Consider the following 16,963-nt stretch of genomic DNA (forward strand, 5'->3'; position numbering starts at 1 on the left):
CTCAACTCTGTAGCTAGATCGACTAAGGGAGAGGATGGCCCTCAGGCTTTCTCCTACCTAGGGCTCCCAGCTGTAGCGGCGTTTGAAGGGAGTGTAAAGCCTGCCTGATCTCTGGAGGAAGAAAAGAACCTCACTGAAATCCCTTGCAGGCCATTAGGATCAGAGGACGACATTTTGAATTAAGTACACAAATTACAGGATGGTGGCGCGCTCCCAAATTGAAAAGTATTTAAGTTCTCTCTGCTACAAAAACTGATGAGGTGTACATAGTCCTTCCATTGGCACCATGTTAACTGAAATGTCAGGAACATCCCTCTTTGCACGGTGGCAGGATCTAGTAACATGGTCAAGTCATACTAACTTATCCCACTTCAAGAGGCTAAGGAGCACCCACCATTCCAATCTCTATCAAAGGAGGTGTTGTGTGTCACAACTCACAACCACCAAGAAGTCAAGGCAGGCAGACAGGCAAGACAGTGGAATTAATTTCAACTCAGTAGCTACACACATAGCAAGATGAAGGTAGACCTATAAGGGGTAAGTAAAATTCCAATTTTTATACAGAACAAGTTGGGCTGTCAGACAAATACACAAACACACAAACTTGAGATCTTTTTTTAAAAAATACAGGTATTTCTTGCTTTCTACAATGTTTTTACCATATTTCCACTAATATACATGATAATTTTATAGATGCTTAAACTATCTTTGATTGACTTTTCAATACATAATAGGTGCACTTTTAAACTGCTGTTGAATTAAGTTATAAACACAATTAAATTAAAATGAGGCTTCTATTTAAAGAAAGTTGCTCCCCAAAAAACCCCTCTTTATAAAGCAAAGAATCATTCAGTATCATAAATAATCATTTCCTATTATATCTTTCTTAAAGAAAAAAGAAAAATGCTAAAGAATGAAGAAACAGCTAGCTGTAATCTGTCAAGAAGTTACTTTCAAACCACCCACACTCCTCCCATAAGGATACTAGATTCTCAAACTGTGGAATGTCAGGTTTGGAAGAGACTTCTGGGTTTATTATCTGTGTTCTCACCATGAACATCTTTAAAACAATGACATCTAATGTTAGGTAGCAGGTATGGTTGTCAAAGTGCTTTGTGAACCACAGCCAAATTCGACTCAAGGATATTTTACTAACACGGATGGTTCCCAACTTAAGATGGTTCAGCTTAGACTATTTTGACTTGTAATACAGATGGGGCAAAAGCCATAGGCATCCAGGGGAATCCTTGCATTCTGATCTTTCCCAGGCTAGTGACATGCAGTGCAATGCCCACTGGGGTGCTGAGCAGCGAGTCTCAGCTGCCAGCCAGCCAATGGAGCACGAGGGCAAGCAAAGAGCACACTCGCCACCATTCTGAACCCAGACCATCGTTCGGCTTTTCACTTTCAGGATAGCAGTCAACAAATAACATGAGATATTCAGCACATTATTATGAAACAGGCTTGTGTTACATGATTTCGCCCAACTGTAGGCTAATGTCAGTGTTCTGAGCATGTTTAAGGTCGGCCAGGCTAAGATGTTTGGTATGTTAGGTGCACTAACTGCATTTTCAACAATGATATTTTCAAATGCTATCAGGATATAACCTCATCATAAGTTGAGGAAGATCAACATAGCCAAAACAGCCTTACTTTTCCACCAGCCAAGTGAACAAGTGAATTCACACTTGGATTCAGAGCATATTTCTTGAGTAATCTGCAAAGGAAAGATAAGTTAAGACAGCCTTTAGGATAAGGTGATAACCAACTAAACCCTTGGTTACATAAACTGATATTCAGCTAGATCCGTGTGCTTTATTAAACAATAAATCCAAATGCAGTTTTAATCCAAATGCAATTATTCATGCTAACTGTCATGTTGTTTGTTTGCAGGCTAACTGTCATTTTGTTTGTTTCCAGGCTGTTGAAAGCGTGTGCGCCCTGGGGCAGGTTCCCACATGACCGCCTTCGTCCTAACTGCACCGTTCAGGCATTCTCTGTATCAGGAACTGAGGTAAACATTTTACACAGAAAATAAAGTAAGATACTAGGCCCACTTTACAGATGAGAAAGGTCAAGTTTAGCGCGGTTAATCAATTTATGCAATGTGATAAGCAGAGCCTCATCAGCAGAGCTCGGTGTCCAACTTCGCCGATGCCCAATAGTATTAACGTGTGAGAGGTTAAAATTTTACTCTGGCTTGGTAATCAGTACCACTTTTCCTCAAAATCTTAACTTCAGAATTAGACTTCATCTTCCATTGCAAGCCAAGAGTGTTTGGACTTGATTATTTAGTTAACTTCTAATAATACTTGGAAAGGACTTGAATAAGAAAAAAATTTTTCAAAGCCTCAACTTTGGAATTTGAATTTTATAATTATTTGGAATCATTTTTCTTCCATTCAAATTTATTTCAGCTGAAAATTGTCAATTGCTGTGTTTGTACTTCTGGTTTTACAATCTGTTTATTTCTAAACCTAGAAGAAACTCCCAAAAGGAAAAGGAGTCTACACAGCTAATCTCTGGCCTGAGTTACTGAAGGAATTTAACAACAGAAAGGATTGCTAATCTTGCCAATTCTGTTAATTGACTTTTTTCCCCATAAGACGATTAAGTGACTTAGAAAAAAGAAGTCTCAATTCCTTCGTAATTAAAAAAAATTATATTACTATTTTGTTAGAAATTTACTTTGAGAATAAACATTATGTAAATTCCCTGGTGGCTTAGAGGATAGTGTCCACCTGCAATGCGGGAGACCCGGGTTCAATCCCTGAGTTGGGAAGATCCCCTGGAGAAGGAAATGGCAACCCACTCCAGTACTCTTGCCTGGAAAATCCCATGGACAGAGGACCCTGGAAGGCTGCAGTCCATGGGGTCGCAAAGAGTCGGACATGACTGAGCGACTTCACTTGATGGGTAAATTATATTTGCAGATAAAAATATTTTACAATTTCCAATTTTATGAGTTGGAAAGTGAGATGACATAAGGAAATCCAGGATACAGAAGTCAATTTTGCCAAGTAAGGTACACTTGTACAGGCAATAAAAGTGAAAATCAGGAAAATTCAAAAGCAAGGAATCCTTAAACTAATACCTGTAAGCAGTTAAATATGATTCAAAATGAACTGATAGCCAAGATAACACTTCTTCAACTGTACAAAGAAAAAAGGATGCACAGGAAATCAAAATATTATTTCTGATAAATCAATGGGCCCAAATATATTACTTTTTAATTGAGAAAACCAGTTTCTAAAGATAAAAAACCTCCCAGTAACAGATATTCATCAAACTGCATCAAGAAAGATACAGTATTACTGGTTACATTTCTAAAAACTACTGCAGATTAGTGATTAAAAAAAAGAGAGAGACTATGTAGTTCAAACATTTTAAGAGACTTGGAATATCTCAAACTAGATTGACACCTTGCAAAAATAAAAGAGAAACCCTGAGCCAGGAGTTAAGATTTTTACTCATATTTTCACTAAAATTCCACAAGCCACAAACTAGGTACCTGCTTCCCACTGAATTCACTGACCATCTACTAGATATTTACTGTGAGCAACCTCAGTCATACTGTAGACAGCCTCTTCCAGCCACCCCCGTCTTTGTCATCTTCTTCAAGATCATGAGAGCAGCAAGTTCTAAGGAAAGGTTGTGATCAGTTATCAGAGCTCTCAGAACAAAACAGTTTTCTAGGGGCTGAACTTTAGAATGGAAAACTTTCAGTACAACTTTCACAGCTCTCTCATTTTCCAATGGCTTCTAAAGCAAAGGTTTAATCATCATTCAAAATGTGGCCTAAATGTTCACCACACGGAAGAGCAGCTTGGTGTGTCTTCCTGACAATCTTATTACACAACTATTGACTGATGAACAGAAGTTTTCATGACTACAGACATGCAGGCATAAATGTTTCATCTTCGAGTCCAACATCATTCCTATTCCAGGGATCACTGGAGAAGAGACCAGAAGCAGCAACTATTTTACTCATTCAGACTATAGAGTTTCACTGCACACATTAACTTACAATTTTGAAAAAAAAAAAAAAAAAATATATATATATATATATATACATACAGGGTAGTAGAAGGAAAACTGAGGTTGTTGAGGGCCCAATAAAAGTTGTTCTGTAGCTGTTTGAGAACTTGGCTTTGCCCATTACTTCCCTGGGCCAGAGGAAAACTCCTCCTTAAAATGCTGGAACCTTTCCAAAGTATCAATCACAACAGCCCCAGGGACTAATCTGGTAAGAAGAGACTGCATGCATAGTAGCCCGAATAGACACACTATATCATGGCTCAAGTAAGTCTTTCCAAATTTTAATGGTGGAGAAAAGCTGCTTTTATTTTGCTATACTCTCAAGTTCTATGCATTCACTTAAAATAGTTAAAAAATTTTTTCTCCTAATTACTGGTTCTTTCAGTTTGGAAATAGCAGTGGGGTCATTTTGGAGAAGAAAAATGGGCAAGAGGTATCATTTGCACATGATAAAATCCACACTTTTGCCAGTTCTGACAAACCCATACACCGCAAGCAAGTTATGTTCGGATCTGTCGCTAAAGGGTTAACGCCGCAGAGGATGTTAAAAGCAAAAGTCACCTGTCAACGTACTTTAAAAGCACTTTTGCTTCTGAAACATCACCTCCTGCATTTGGAAATGCAACACAACACACTCCAAGTGATCCTAAACCTGTCAACACACAGCGAGGGTAAGCACTACCCCCCGCTCCGTTCCCCCGCAGCAAGTGGCGCCCGACACACTAATCGGCTCCCTTCTGCACCCGCACCCCCACGCCCCCACCCCGGAGTAGAAACAGAGGAGAGAGGGGGTGCAGACTTGCATCGCCAGGCTGGAGTCACGAGGAAGAAGAGTTTGATACCCCAGAATGATAAACTCCAAAGCACTGAATTCTTCTTCCTAGTAGGGCACGGAGCGTGGGGAAGATGGCCAAGGGGCGCGTGGGAAGAGAGATGACCTATTTTCAACGACCGTTTTTATAACTGGAAAGTGAGGGAGAGAAGCGGGGCGAGGCGGGGGGCGGGGGCCGGCTAGTCCCCGGCACCCCCGCGGGCGCCTGAGGTGTGAAGAGAGGAACACGAAAGCCACACAGTCCTGGCCCAGGCGGCGGGGTGACGACGGGAAGGAGAGAGGAGAGAGGAAGGAAGCGGGTGCGCGAGCCGGCCGCACGCAGGGCCGAGCCCACGGGCGCGAGAGGGACGGACCCCGGCCCCACCCGGTGGGCGCCGAGGGGCCGGGCATTCCTGCACCTGCTGCCGCCGTCTCGGGGCGGGCGGAGCGGGGACCAGGGGGCCTTGGGCGCCGGGAGGGGGTGAACGCGCCCAACCCCCGCCCCCCACCCCGCCCCAACCCCGGGCAGGGCCGGAGGACAGAGAGGCCGTGCAGCGCACGCCGACCTCGCCGGACTCCCGGCGCCCAAGGCCCGACCCGCCGGGCCCCCAGGGCGCACACCGCCTCCCGCACTCTGGGCCCACAGAGGGGCCAGCGGGGCGCGGGCCTGACCATGGCCGAGGGCCGCTGGCCCGGGCGTGGGGCGGCCGCGCAGAGCTCCGGGGCTGGCTAGATGGCGGTGGCCGAGGGCAGCGCGAGTCGGCTCCGAGGGCCGCCGCCGGCACTCACCTGCCCACTTTTGCCCCTTCGCGCGGCGGCGGCGGCGCCACACTCCGCCGGGACCCACAAGCCACCTCAGCCAAGCCCCAGGCAGCGGCGGCGGTGGCGGCGGCGGCCGGACGGGAGGGGGCGGGACGGCTGCCTCAGACAGCCCCGCCGCCGCGGCCCAACCCCGCTCCGCCCGCCCCCGGGCCCCGCCCTCGAGCCGCCGCCGCCGCCACCGCCCATTGGCCCGCGATTCAGACGCAGGGGGCGCGGCCCCGCCCCACCGCCCCCTGACCGTTCCTCGCCGGTTCCTCCCCAGCCATTGGACGGGCGAACTCCTGGGTCCGGAGTCGCCAGTTCGGCCCGCCAGCTTCCAGGCCATAATTGGCTAGGCAGAGCCCAGGCCGGAGCGTTGATTGGAGGACCGGAACTCCCCGCCCCCCCCCCCCCCCGGGGCCCTCCTCTCGCGCCTCAGTTCCGTTAGCAGGTTCGGTTGCTCCAGAATTCCCTCTCCCCCACCAACCCCCACCCTCCAGGGGGCGGGACCGACGGGATGGGCCCTCTAGCGGGCCCCTCCTTCCTCACGCCGCGACCGCCGACTCGGGGGGCGGGGCCCGGAGGAGACTGGCGGCTCTTTCCTCTTTTGGGAGCGCTAAGTTCTTCTCATTGGCTGACCGGCTTTCCTCCGGTCGCTCATTTTTTTCCGACATAGACGCAGCGTGATGACGTACATCCCCGACATTCCACGTCCAAGATGGCCGCAGTCGGCAAGGAGAGACGTCGCTAAGGGGCTTACCTCAGGCGAGGGGTGAGTGAGCGACGGACTTCGGGCAGCGCCACTTAAGTCCCGCGTACCTGGAGGTCGGGTTAGGGTATGGCCACCAGCCTCCAGCCTCTCGTGGAGTCTCTCTTCCTGGATTCCGCTTCTCTCCCCTACCCCCCGGTGCGAATCAAAGTTAGCGGGCGATGGCGGGGCTGCGGCTTCCGAGACGCGCTCGGGGAGAGGGTCTGAGGCCCAGGAGCGGGTCAGGGAACCTGGCTCGGACTCTAGAGCAGGTAGCAACACACGAAATGAAAGGCGGTTGTGGTTCAGGGACTTTTTGGAAAGTGGGGAGAAAGGGCAGGGGGTCTTATGCACTCTCACACACTCAGCGATATATCCGCAGACTGTCCACATCTTTCCAGTCATTTCGCAGTGTGCCGGTCCCAGCCTTGGTAAAGCTTGAGTCTGCGTATTGTTCCACAGCTAGGATGCTCTGACTTCGGAGTTTGAAGACCGCTGCAAAGAAGGTGGGACTGGAATGAGGAAAACGCACTTCCGCGATTATTAATAGCTCCGTTCTTCCGTTCGCGTCGTGCTTACAGATCCTCTCCAGGGTTGTTTGGTTTGTTACTGGAGGGATTGTTCTTTAAAAGTTGAGGTGTTAAGTCCAGAGGCATATCTCAGAGCTCTCAGATTACCCGCACAAAACATGGTGGTTAACGCTCCCGAAATTTGGCCTGCCAGTTAAAACGGAGCTTTCGCTAAATCTTCTAACATTAGGAACGACTGCTCAGAGCACTTGGTTGAAAGCGGTCTTTTTATGTTTTTAATGGAAACTTGATGATGCTTGGGTAGCTCTAATTCGCTCGTTAGAGATACCTAGCACCATGCCTTGCAATCTTAGCGCTGATGACGGTTTGTATGAGTGATGTTACTAGAGTGAGAGCTGCACAAAGCTCTCTATCCTCAGCACCCAAAATACTGCCAGGATAATCTGTCCATATTGCTTGATGAATGCGTGAAAGTCGTTCAGTCGTGTCCAACTCTTTGCGACCCCCCAGACTATACAGTCCGTGGAATTCTCCAGGCCACGATACTGGAGTGGGTAGCCTTTCCGTTCTCCAGGGGATCTTCCCAACCCAAAGATCGAACCCAGGTCTCCAACATTGCAGGTGGATTCTTTACCAGCTGAGCCACGAGGGAAGCCCAAGAATATTGGAGTGGGTAGCCTATCCCTTCTCCAGCGGATCTTCCCGACCCAGGAATCGTACCGGGGTCTCCTGCATTGCAGACGGATTCTTTACCAACTGAGCTATCATGGAATGAATGCATGGATGCTGATAGTAGTGGCGATATTCATAGATATTTGACTGGTTAAGAATCTTAGTGTTCTTAGATGCCTGCCTGTTGACTATGAATATAATAGTATGAATATAATAGTTATCCAAGATTTTTTTGGTTTATTTGGAATGACTACCATTGGTGTGTAATGTTAGTGGTTTGTTTTTTTTTAACTGTTGTTTCACTTCGATTCATGCCTGGAAAATCCCTTGGACCGAGGAGCCTGGTGGGCTACAATCCATGGGGTCGCAAAGAGTCAGACACGACTGAGCGACTTCTGGGTGTGTGTGTGTCACTTCGATTATCTTGGGATGCATTGTTGGAAAACATTAGTTGATTCTTGCATAAAAGCATGTTAAACATTTGTTCCATTTTATGGAACTTACTTTGCACCCACAGGCAATAAAGAAACATTCTAATTGTTAATGAGATTGTTATGTCTTAGGCGTCATTTCTAAAATTGAATGTCACAAAGAAAAAATGGTCATGGTTTGGCCTACAAAATAAATTGTTCGTTTATCCCCACAGGAGATTATATTTGAAAGCAATGGGTTTGGTAAGAATACAGAAGAAAAAATGTTTTCTGTTTTCTCTAAAACTGCTGCTGCTAAGTCGCTTCAGTCATGTCCGACTCTGTGCGACCCCATAGACGGCAGCCCACCAGGCTCCGCCGTCCCTGGGATTCTCCAGGCAAGAACACTGGAGTGGGTTGCCATTTCTTTCCCTAAAACTAGGTCAAGACAAAACCGGGAAGGATTAAGGTCAAGGGAATAGTGATTATAAAGAATACTTAATTGGATTAAATCTGATTCGTATTTTCAGGGTCAAATAAACAGTATACCAAAATATTTACAGATAAGATTGTGAAATCATTGTTCATAACACTTGAGGAATCTTAAAAGTGCAGTTAATGATAAATACTGGAGTCCGGTAAATGTGTCAGTTTTTGCAGAGAACCACTGAATGGCTTTGGATGCTAGAGCCAGTTGTCGTTGTTGTTCAGTGCCTCAGTCACGTCAGACTCTTTTCCACTCCTTGGATTGCAGCACACCAGGCTTCCCTGTCCTTCATCGTCTTCTGCAGCCTGCTCCAACTCATGTCTGTTGAGTCGGTGATGCCATCCAACCATCTCATCCTCTGACGTACCCTTCTCTTCTAGCCTTCAATCTTCGCAGCATCAGGGTGTTTTCCAATGAGTCAGCTCTTCACATGAGGTGACTGAAGTATTAGGGCTTCGGCTTCAGCATCAGTCCTTCCAATGAATATTCAGGACTGATTTCCTTTAGGATGGACTGGTTGGATCTCCTTGCAGTCCAAGGGACTCTCAAGAGTCTTCTCTAGCACCACAGTTCAAAAGCTTCAGTTCTTTGGCATTCAGCCTTCTTTATAGTCCAACATTCACATCCTTATATGACTACTGGGAAAACCATAGCTTTGACTGTATGGACCTTTCCCAGCAAAGTAATGTTTCTGCTTTTTAAAAGCAGATGGTATATAGCTTTGTTCATAGTGATGCTTCCTAAGGCCCACTTGACTTCTCATTCCAGGATGTCTGGCTCTAGGTGAGTGATCACACCATTGTGGTTATCTGGGTCATGAAGATCTCTTTTGTATAGTTCTTCTATGTATTCTTGCCACCTCTTCTTAATTACTTTCTGCTTCTGTTAGTCCATACCATTTCTGTTAGGTCTATACCGTTTCTGTCCTTTATTCTGTCCATCTTTGCATGAAATGTTCCCTTGGTATCTCTAATTTTCTTGAAGAGATCTCTAGTCTTTCCCATTCTATTGCTTTCCTCTATGTCTTTGCATTGATCACTTAAGAAGGCTTTCTTATCTCTCCTTGTTCTTTGGAACTCTGCATTCAGATATCTTTCCTTTTCTCCTTTGCCTTTAGCTTCTCTTCTTTTCTCAGCTATTTGTAAGGCCTCCTCAGATGACCATTTTGCCTTTTTGCATTTCTTTTTCTTGGGGATGGTTTTGATCACCGCCTCCTGTACAATGTTATGAACCTCCGTCCATATTTCTTCAGGCACTGTCTATCAGATCTAATCCCTTGAATTTATTTGTCACTTCCACTGTGTAATCATATGGGATTTGATTTAGGTCATACCAGAATGGTCTGGTGGTTTTCACTACTTTCTTCAATTTCAGTCTGAATTTGGCAATAAGGAGTTCATGATCTGAGCGACAGTCAGCTCCCGGTCTTGTTTTTGCTGACTGTATAGAGCTTCTCTACCTTCGGCTACAAAGAATATAATCAATCTGATCTCAGTATTGACCATCTGATAATGTCCATGTGTAGAGTCTTGTCTCGTATTGTTGGAAGAGGATGTTCACTATGACCAGTGCGTTTTCTTGGCAAAACTGTTAGCCTTTGCCCTGCTTCATTTTGTACTCCAAGGCCAAGCTTGCCTGTTACTCCAGATATCTCTTGACTTCCTGTTTTTGCATTCCGGTCCCCTATGATGAAAAGGATATCTTTTTTTGGTGTTAGTTCTAGAAGGTCTTGTAGGTCTTCATTGAACCATTCAAATTCTGCTTCTTTGGCATTAGTGGTTGGAGCATAAACTTGGATTACAGTGATACTGAGTGGTTTACCTTGGAAACTAACAGAGATCATTCTGTCATTTTTGAGATGGTACCCAAGTACTGCATTTCAGACTCTCTTGTTGACTATGATGGCTACTCCATTTCTTCTAAGGGATTCTTGCCCACAGTAGTCGATATATGGTCATCTGAATTAAATTCACCCATTCCAGTCCCTTTTAGTTCACTGACTCCTAAAATGTTGATCTTGGCATCTCTTGGCATCTCCTGTTTGACCACTTGCAATTTACCTTGATTAATGGACCTAACATTCTGGGTTACTGTGCAGTATTGCTCTTTACAGCATCAGACTTTACTTGCATCACCAGTCACACCCACAACCGGTCGTTGTTTCCACTTTGGCTCAGCCTCTTCATTCCTTCTGGAGCTATTTCTTTGCTCTTCTCCAGTAGCATATCGGGCACGTACTGACCTGAGGAATTCATCTTTTACCTTTTCATACTGTTCATGTGATTCTCAAGGCAGGAATGCTGAAGTGGTTCACCATTTCCCTTCTCCAGTGGACCACATTTTGTCAGAACTCTCTGCCATGACCCATCTGTCTTAGGTGGCCCTGCAAGGCATGGTCCTACATGGGACATGCTCAGTATATCTTTAATCCAATTTTCTGCTGATGGGTGTGGCTGTGTTCCCTCCCGGTAGTTTGGCCTGAGGTCAAACTGTGGTAGCAGTAATTGGAAAACTGCTAATGGAAACCTCCTTCAAAAGGACTTAGGCCAGCACCCTGCAGTTCCCAGGACTGTTGTATTCAGTGCCCCTGACTGTCAACCCACGCGACCGCCAGGGACTTTTGGGCACTCACAGGCAAGTCTGACTCAGTCCCTTGTGGGGTCCCTGCTCCTTTCTCCTGGGTCCTGGTGCGCACAAGGTTTTGTTTGTGTCCTCTGAGAGTCTGTTTCCCCAGTCCTGTGGAAGTTCTGTATTAAAATCCCACTGGCTTTCAAAGTCAAATTCCCTGGGGGTTCTCAGTCCCTTTGCCAGATCCCCAAGTTGGGAAATCTGCTGGGGCCTAGAACTTTCACAACAGTGCAAGAACTTCTTTGGTATAATTGTTTTCCAGTTTGTGGGTCATCTGCTCAGCAGCTCTGCGGTGGGGCTAATGGCAACTTCCTCCAAGAGGTCTTAGGCCACACGCTGCTCCTCCCGGCTCTGCTGCAGCCAGAGCCCCTGTCCGCACGGCAGCCGCTCCTAATCCACACCTTGCAGGAGACACTCACACACTCAAAGGCAGGTCTGGCTCAGTCTCTTGTGCGGCCCCGGGTCCCGGTGCACACAAGGGTTTTGTTTGTGCCCTCTCAGTGTCTCTGGCGAGTATGAGGTTTGATTCCAAACATGATTTTGCCCCTCCTACCATCTTGTTGGGGCTTCTCCTTTGCCCTTGATGTGGAGTATCTTTTTTTGGTGTGATCCAACATTCTCTTGTCAATGGTTGTTCAGCAGCTAGTTGCAAATTTGGGTGTTCTTGCAGGAGAAGCTGAGCACAGGTCCTTCAGTCCACCATCGAAGTCATACTCCAGAGCTTATTATTAATCTATATTAGGATCTTGAGGATGAGCAAAAAGAGTTTCTGAGTATTTGGGAAAGTAGGCTCATAGCCCCAAACTGGGGGAGCTTCCATTAAAAGAAAGCTAGTGACACAAATCATATCTCCTTTTGTTACAAGTTTACTAGACTGATGGGGGATAATTTCCTAAGAACACTGAACATAATCCCACTTCATGTAATAGATACCAGAGGTAAATGTACACTGAATAAGGTCTGGTTAGATGGATTTATAGCCATTCAAATTACCAAATCACAAATGTTGATCAACAGGTTGATGTCAACTTGAAAAGAGTTCTTTGGAGATAAAGCTGCAGGGCTCTCTGGTCTTGCTTTCACTCTGGTTAGCACTTTTTTTTGTTACCAACTTTAAATATATGAGGCATGCTTCTCAGATTAATAAATGTATTCAAAATCTGTAGTAGAAGTTTGTTAGATGACACTTAGATTCAACTCATTCTTAAAGGCTGAACTTATAAACCAAAATTAACAAGATGCAGATTTGTCAAGAAGTACTGAATTCACAAAAATTTAGTTGTGTGTGTGTTTGAGATGAAGACCTGACTTGGGAGGAAAAAAAAAGGTTGTATGATGTAATGTTCCATTTACAGAAGTGAACTATAAAGTTTTCCCCAGATAGGGGAAAGGTGGTGTTTCGCTCTAATGATAAATTGCGTTTCTCCCATTTACTCACTGTGGAATTAGGCAAGTTGCTTCATGTCTCTTTGGCTCCATTTTCTCAGGGATAAATTGTGAGGATAAGAAAGCATAGCTTGCGGGCGTGCTGCAACTCGGCAGACACACAGTGGGCATGTTGGTGAATATTAGTATATTCACTCATAGTATGCAGATCATATGGGGAATGTTGTTTTCCACATTGATTGCTAATGTTTAGGGAGGCTCTTGAAATACTAAAAGCCACATTGAGAAAACAGAGCTGTTTCTTTACCCAAAAGAGAAAGGAAAAGAAAAATTGTCTTCACATATTTCAAAGTCAATCAGTAGATAAGGGAAAGGTATTTTCAAGGCCTAGGCGGCTAGGTGGGAGCCACAAAGTTGTTGAAAGGTAGATTTCATTCATTCATTATTCTGCGCCATTTATGTACCAGATCCCGGGGATGAATAGAACAGATAAAAATCAATAGAAGGTTAATGCAAAAGTAATGTAAAAACCAGTTATTGATACCTAGCAATACCGTAGGCTGCTTTGTCAACTATTAAGGTCCCAGTGGAAATGGCGAATTGAAGGTGAATGACCAAACGTTACTGTTTAGAGGCAGTCTGTGTACCAGAAGAGAAAATTGAGTAGTGACCTTTATAGTTGATTCCAGTTTGTAAGTATCCATAATTCTAAATGTTGAAAATGCATTTAAACTTTTCTCAGTTAAAGTGATACATTTAAAGCACATTCCTGAAAGATGTTGTTAAAATGCCTTAACATGCCGCTTGTTTACAGAGAGAATTTTACTTTGTGGAGCTCATAAATCTCTCCATCATTTTCACAGTAGTCATGAACTGCTAATGAGAAAATTTAGAACTCTAGAGTCTTGTGAAAAAAAAAAATTGAAGAGTAACAGGGAACAGGCTTCTAGAACCGAGGTTGGAACTGTTTCGGGAGTGACTGATTTAGAGGACTGTCTCTATTCTGTTTATGTGACTTATTTTCTCTGTGTTACGCCTGTTCATCCTGTCCTGGAGTCTAACAGCACATAGGGTAGATTATTAGCATGGGTTTTGGCGATGACAGCAGGGTAAAATGGGTTTGAATTCTTTTCCATCCCTATTTAATCCCTAGTGGACTGTTCCTGATCCTTTTTTTCCACTCTGTCCCTCTCTTCTCAGCAGAAGTCTTGGCACTTCCCAAAGAGAATGGAGATGCTGTCTTATGATTTATTTTCTCCCCCTTAAATGATTTTTTAAAATATCTTTCTCACACTCTTCCTTCCCTCTGTCTCAGAGAAAAAGCAAGCTCTTTTAATTATCCCTAGGCTTTTTATTATCTCTTGGCCCCTTAACCACGAAGTGGCTTGCTCAGCCTCTTCTAGTGACTCCTTCTGGCTACCGACATCGTTCATTCTCCTCTATGCTGAAGAAACAATAACCTGTTTTTTAGCCTGTTCATTTTTTATCACCCATACAGTTTTCCTTCTGCCCTACTGCACCTCCAGAAAGTTTCTTCTATTTACACATGTGTATATGTCTGCTTTATTGAGATAACAATTCACGTATCATACAAATCACCCATTTAAAAAGGTACAAGTCAGTGAGTTGTGCACCCACCACTACACTGAACTTTTAATGTTTCATAACTAACCACCAGTCCTAGTAACCTTTTCTTTTTTCCTGTCCTTTGATTTTTCTTTAGCATTTGTTGCTGTTGGCTAGTGCCTCTTGGAGAAGGCAGTGGCACCCACTCCAGTGCTCCTGCCTGGAGAATCCCATGGACGGAGGAGCCTGGTGGGCTGCAGTCCATGGGGTCGCTAAGAGTCGGACACGACTGAGCGACTTCACTTTCCCTTTCACTTTCATGCATTGGAGAAGGAAATGGCAACCCACTCCAGTGTCCTTGCCTGGAGAATCCCAGGGACAGGGGAGCCTGGTGGGCTGCCATGTATGGGGTCGCACAGAGTTGGACATGACTGAAGCAACTTAGCAGCAGCAGCAGCAGTGCCTCTTACTTAAAGCTGGTGTTCCCTTGATTTCTTATGTAATTAAGGGTGGAAATTTCCCTACCTTTTGACCATTCCTTCCCTTTCTGTCCTTCCTGCTTCTTAAAGTTCTTCAGAGTTGTGTCCCTGTCTTCACGCTCCATCCTTCTGTCTATGAACATGATGTTACCTGTCACGTCTATGTAGGTGAATCCCAAGTAGATGAATCCTTTCTAGAGTTCAGTAGCCCTGTTTATGGGTCTAGTGGTTATTTCTGCACAAGTATCTAGTAATTATAGAACCACATTCTTTCCCTCCTCTATCGAAACCAACTTTTTTTTTCACACTTAAAACATAGTAAATTAACTGAAAGTCAAAGTCGCTCAGTCGTGTCTGACTCTTTGCGACCCCATGGACTATACAGTCCATGGAATTCTCCAGGCCAGAATACTGGAGTGGATAGCCTTTCCCTTCTCCAGGGGATCTTCCCAACCCAGGGATCGAACCAAAGTCTCCTGCATTGCAGGCGGATTCTTTATTAGCTGAGCCACAAGGAAAGCCCAAATTAACTTCACTCTCAGAGAAGGTAATGTTAAAGAGAAAAATGGGGAAGAGAAAGAGTTTTGTTAACTATACTTCAATTTAAAAAACAAAACTCTTTCTCTTCCCCATTTTTCTCTTCAATATTACCCTTCTCTGAGAGTAAACTCGAGTCCTCTCTTGCTGTTCTTTGCCTCGTGGCCAATTGTGATGCCTGTGTTTCTCCCAAGGCCATTTGTGGGGCCGAGGCCTGGTTAGGCATAGTTTCAGCAGTTGTTATAGTCTTCTGACTGGTCTTCCTTCAGATTGTCTCTAAACTGCCCCTGAGGCATCACTTCCCCCCACTTACCATGCTTTATTGTTTTCCTTGACACTGGGACTCCCTGACAGACACTGACATATCTGTTTCTCTTTGTGTCTGCCTAGAATGTAAGCTTCTGGTGGGGTTGAGAGCTTGCCTCTCTTGTTTCCTGTCATGTCATTGAGGCCTGGCTCATAGTAAATGTGCAGAAAACATTTGAATAAATATAGAGACATATTTGAATGAATATGAGGAAAATATTTGAATGAACATGGAGAACTGTTATTTTATTATGTTTTAAAGACTCCCAACTAGTGTACTGTGAATAAATTACAGATATGCTGAGATGTCTGTCCCCTCAGGCAACTGGCCAGTTTCCCTCTGCTCTACAAGAATGCACGCGAATGTTTATTACGATTATTAATAATTGAAAACCAGAGACATCTCAAGTGTTCATCCACAATCGGTTCAGTTCAGTCGCTCAGTTGTGTCCGACTCTTTGCGACCCCATGAATTGCAGCACGCCAGGCCTCCCTGTCCATCACCAACTCCCGGAGTTCACTCAAACTCATGTCCATTGAGTCGGTGATGCCATCCAGCCATCTCATCCTCTGTCGTCCCCTTCTCCTCCTGCCCCCAATCCCTCCCAGCATCAGGGTCTTTTCCAATGAGTCAACTCTTCACATGAGGTGGCCAAAGTATTGGAGTTTCAGCTTCAACATCAGTCCTTCCAATGAACACCCAGGACTGATCCCCTTTAGGGTGGACTGGTTGGATCTCCTTGCAGTCCAAGGGACTCTCAAGAGTCTTCTCCAACACCACAGTTCAAAAGCATCAATTCTTCGGCGCTCAGCCTTCTTCACAGTCCAACTCTCACATCCATACATGACCACTGGAAAAACCATAGCCTTGATTAGATGGACCTTTGTTGGCAAAGTAATGTCTCTGCTTTTGAATATGCTATCTAGGTTGGTCATAACTTTCCTTCCAAGGAGTAAGCGTCTTTTAATTTCATGGCTACAGTCATCATCTGCAGTGATTTTGGAGCCCCCCAAAATAAAGTCTGACACTGTTTCCACTGTTTCCCCATCTATTTCCATAGAAAACCATTATATTCACAGAATAGAATACTGTGCAGCAGAGCGTGTCAGCTTCAGTGCAGTTAATCCCTTGTTGTGAGAGATTCTTCTGTGCGTTAGGAAAGTGCTCAGCTATATTCATGACCTTAGCCACTGGATGCCAGCAGCAGCCCCCAGTTAGGATAGGCCCGCCAAAACATTGCCACGTGCACGTGCCAAAACACGTGCCTGGGGGCGAGCTCACCCCAGGTTGAAACCCCTGCTGTGTAATGATGAGAATGCAACAAGGACGAGCCCCACACGCATAGTACTGAGCAGAAGAAGCCAGTCGTAAGAGAGTGATAGTATCTCATTCCACATCCTTTAGAAACAGGAAAGACTATCAGATGGGAACAGAAGTCAAGACGGTGGTTATCTTTCCGGAGGTGGTGATTAGGAGAGGAATGAGAACTGCTGGGGTTTTGGTAATGTTCTACTTAGCAACTGGATGGTGCTACACAAACATGTTCGTGTTGTGAAATTCATA

General features: G+C 45.1%; 2 protein-coding genes across 9 annotated transcripts in view; one reads left to right on the forward strand and one right to left on the reverse strand.

Annotated features, from left to right (window-relative positions):
- The window catches only part of SETD3 (SET domain containing 3, actin N3(tau)-histidine methyltransferase), a 78,396-nt gene extending 72,602 nt beyond the window's left edge, over nt 1–5,794 (reverse strand). For 2 of the 5 annotated variants that reach the window (XM_070775682.1, XM_070775679.1), the window contains exon 1: nt 5,639–5,794. The gene's annotated coding sequence lies outside the window, so the exon portion shown is untranslated. Of the gene's footprint in view, nt 1–1,653; nt 1,718–5,638 lie in introns of all 5 variants that reach the window. The other 3 variants (XM_070775683.1, XM_070775681.1, XM_070775678.1) reach the window with 3 other exon arrangements.
- A 523-nt stretch (nt 5,795–6,317) lies between these two features.
- The window catches only part of CCNK (cyclin K), a 30,017-nt gene continuing 19,371 nt past the window's right edge, over nt 6,318–16,963 (forward strand). The window contains exon 1 of one of the 4 annotated variants that reach the window (XM_070775687.1): nt 6,318–6,422. The gene's annotated coding sequence lies outside the window, so the exon portion shown is untranslated. The remainder of the gene's footprint in view (nt 6,423–16,963) is intronic. The other 3 variants (XM_070775685.1, XM_019983596.2, XM_070775686.1) reach the window with 3 other exon arrangements.

Source organism: Bos indicus, chromosome 21 (genome assembly GCF_029378745.1).
Source record: "Bos indicus isolate NIAB-ARS_2022 breed Sahiwal x Tharparkar chromosome 21, NIAB-ARS_B.indTharparkar_mat_pri_1.0, whole genome shotgun sequence".
In the NCBI taxonomy this organism is placed as follows: Eukaryota; Metazoa; Chordata; class Mammalia; order Artiodactyla; family Bovidae; genus Bos; species Bos indicus.